Source organism: Hoplias malabaricus, chromosome 3 (genome assembly GCF_029633855.1).
Source record: "Hoplias malabaricus isolate fHopMal1 chromosome 3, fHopMal1.hap1, whole genome shotgun sequence".
Lineage (NCBI taxonomy): Eukaryota > Metazoa > Chordata > Actinopteri > Characiformes > Erythrinidae > Hoplias > Hoplias malabaricus.
Genome location: NC_089802.1, coordinates 32,054,037 through 32,058,159, shown reverse-complemented (window position 1 = coordinate 32,058,159; position 4,123 = coordinate 32,054,037).

The following is a 4,123-nucleotide window of genomic DNA, read 5'->3' as shown; positions in this document are numbered from 1 at the left end:
AGAGATGGAGAGAGTGAGAACGAGAGCAAATGAGAGTGAGGGAGGGAGAGTAAGAGAGAGAGAGAGAGAGAGAGAGCCAAGGTCGGCACATCTGAGTCTGGTCATTGCATTGCTGTAGGGCAATGAGGGAAAAGAGAACAGGATCGCCTTTAACATGTGCTGGTCACGTAGAATTGCTGTGTATTCAGCAGAGTGGAACCACCAAGCTATTTCTAACAAGCCCAAGCATTTAAAGGGTCTCTCAGGTTGGAGTTCTTGATGCCATTTGGCCTCCTGAATGACTCCAAATGATTTCTCAGATGCTGGGTTCTCAGGTTTTACAGGTTAGGTTCTTTTTGTCTTTTGGCCTCCTAAATCTTCCCATAGTCACATTCTGGACATTTCAGGCTTCTTAATTCGGGCTCCTGTTGTTTTTCTTGATGCTGTTTGACTAACGATGGTAAACTACAGTTTTAAGATGGTGTGGTTGGACTCGAAGAAAGATCACCAGGGTCCAGGTCCTTACCTGTACGTAAAAGCCATCAGATTCCATGTACAATAGTTTCAGTGTACAATTGGGATATTGCACACTAAATACAACCTGATATATCAGGTTTAATTCTCAAATTAGTAGCACCAGTCAGGCCTGAGGTGGTCAAGTCTCAAAGTCATGGGTTTTTTAAGGTGCTGGCTTTAATTTCATTCCTGTATGAACACATGCAACATACAAATATCTATTAAACATAAATGAGGACTCCAAATTAATGTTTACAGTCATTTCTATATGCAGGGAATGTGCAGTGATCTTCCCATATGCATACAAACACAAGCATGCCTTCTGAGCATTTGGCTTTTGATATGGCGGGCACACACCTGGGTTACACAGGGCTAGCTGAACCTGGGAGGGATTATGACAGGGTCACGTAAAAGATAGAATACAGCGTGAGCATGGGGATACATAGAAAGAGAGAGAGAGAGAAACAGAGACATATATTTTGTTCATTGTAAACTGGTGGTTTATAATGCTCTGTTTGAATGAACTCAGGGGTGGGCAGCCAGAGCTTAGAAATCAATCATTTTCACTCACTAAACAAGATACAAAATGGGAAAGAACACATATGTCCCCCTTAAAGTCAATAGATATCCTTAGTTATAGTTAAAAAGAGCAAAACAATATCAACAAGCAACGAGAAATAAGAATACTGAGTAAAATTGCAAGAGCAAAATTGAGTAGAAAGGGAACCAAGTGAAAACAGCTAAAAACCAGAGCTTCTGCTCTTGAGTTCTCACGCTGAACTCAGCTGTGACTCATTCTCATTTAAAGGAACAGGCACTGAAACCCCCAGAACTGTGTTCACTTCTGAAAATGGTGTATAGTATGACCCCTTTAAAGGTAAATTCTAAGGATCTCTACAAACTATTGGATTTTGTAGTCTAAGGTCAAAAATTTCAAACAACAAGCTCTGGCTGATTGCAGCTATTAGCATTGAAGCCTCTGGGTAAACATCAGACCTCACATACCTGTTTTCTACATGTGGGAAAGGAGAAACATTGGTAAATTCAGTTTTATTGGCCAAATTATTCCTTGTACATTGATATATATTTGTGACAGAGCGTTGAACACACATGAGCTCAGGGAGTATCAGGGTATCCTCAGTGTCATTGTCACCAGCTTCACGCTCAAATGGGCATGACAGCTCTATTTGTTCTGTTTATTCATATCTATCAGGCATCAATATCTTCAGCTCAACTTCTTCCTCTGGGAGCCCTCCTCCATCTCATTAGCGTCTGTGACCTTATTGTAGCTATGAGTGTGTAAGTATGTACATGGAGGCAGTGGTAGGGAACACTTACAGACTAATCAGTTTGATAGTCTTCTGGCAGTAGTATTCGGGGCTAGCTAATTCAAAGTGACCTCCTCCCGGCTCCACGTCCCCTACTGCACTTATCTTCAACCCTTTCCCTCCCTCCACTCCTCTAATTGAATGGAAGCAAATCAATGAGGTTATGTGTAGCCCCAATCGCCATATGGCCTTAGACAATTGGGGGCTTTGGAACATGATAAAGTTAGCTTGCGGTTAGCGATTCTAGGTGCTAGCAGCTATTAATACATGGTGTAGGTGCTTACATCTGCAAAATATTTATAGTTAAGATTACTTTCATTCTGACCCTTATTTTAATATTCTCCAGTATTAGTCTTTAAGGTTTTATGTCCAATTTTGAAAAATTCCTGCATAATTCAGTGACTGAGAAAGTTATTTAAGGTGGTTTGATGGGACATGGTGAAATGCAGTGAAACTTATCGATTCCTAGCCTTGTACTAAATACATGTAACAAGTAGAAACGTGAAAAATGTTTAAAAAATACATTTATTTTGGGATATATTTTGGCCTTATAACAACCATATAACAGTTGTAAGTTTTGCTTTTAAGACATTAGAAATATAATGTGATTTAGGCCAAAAGCTATTCTAAAACTACTGAAAACCACTGGGCCTGGCATAATTTGTTATAGTCATTACATTTTTCAGATGCCTGTTTTTTATCCCATGACACTGTAAGTCATTATAGAACAGAGAATTTAACACAAAACCACATTAAACTTGATTTTTTTATATAGCTTATCTATTTAATTATGCAGACATTTTTTTACATTTTAAAGCAGACCTATTCTACTCCTTTTCCGCATTTTTGGGAATTTTCCAACGTCTGTGAACTGCTTTGTTCAAAATAACACAAGGAACAAACACCACAACAGTCATAGTACATGGCCCACACTCACTCATACCTGTAGATCACTTTAGAGATGTGTTTTCCATTGAACTCAGGAGGCGATTAGTGAACGTTTCCATTTTTTTTTTTTTTTGGACGAGCACTCGACACAAATCAGTTGCCATCGACGTCTCTAAGGTCATGCTGGATTGATTCGTGCAGAATGTCCCAAATTTGTTTCAGTGTGTTCTCAGGGGAATCGTCTTCCACGTAATTTGTCAGGAGTGAAAACAAGTGAAAATCAATGGTGTAGGCCTATAGTTTACATCTGTGTGTCTGTGTGTTTGTGCACTTGAATTAATTTTCAGGACAAATGTATATGCAAAACAAGGGTTTACTAAGGTTACGGATAGTTAAAAAAATCTTATTACACAGTGATATGTACATAATAATGATTCAAATGGGACATTTGGTACTGGATAGCAGTCTGTGACCCATCATTTATTAGATTTCCAGTTAAACGGCCATTAAGGACAAGCTTTTTCTGATTAGGATAAATAATAAATATACAGTAAAAACCTGAAGTTGAAGTTAAAGAACTGGATATAAAAAATAGATTTTGGTACCGCACCTAAACTGTCCTGATTTATAATAAATAAATAAATAAATAAATAAATATGCACTAAAACTTTCATCTTTAAGATGTCTATCCTTCAATTTCGATGAGACATCTCAACACTGTGGGTATGAAAGGATGTGGTACTGTCAAGAAGCACACACCTAGAAAAGGAAATAGACACAAAAATAGAATTTGTACAAATCAAACCACCTACTGATGAACTCAGAAAAATGGACAGACCAACCAAGAGCCCACACCTCCACATCACTAAACGTGTTTATATTAGTTGATATTGGTGATCAACCTGATCTTGGTGGATGTGGCTGCAGGTTTCTTTGTTAAATTTAAAGCAAGACTCCCAAAAGTACAAACAATATATATAAGAATGTTTAGTATTAATTACATGTGTGATTTAATCAATAATATTGACTTTAAATACATAAGAACATTATTATTACGACTACATATAGGTACTACATGATACACATATGTGACATGACCTCATAGGACTTTATGTATGACCTCATGTCCTTACCATGTCTAAAAACAAATGTGTGTGTGTGTGTGTGTGCGCGCATGTAGACAGCCTTCCTTCGTGTCTTGACTTCGGGCACTCAGAAGCTACTGCTGACCCAAGATAAACTTGCCAAAGGATTGAGAAAAAGTAGACCAGGGGCAAAGTCACTGTGTGTGTGTGTGTGTGTGTGTGTGAAGCCCCAGCATTGTGTCCACTCAGCTTCTGCTCAGTATCACCACATCTGACACAGTGACATGGACGCAAGCAATCAGCAAAGACACACCAGTGCTCATAGCA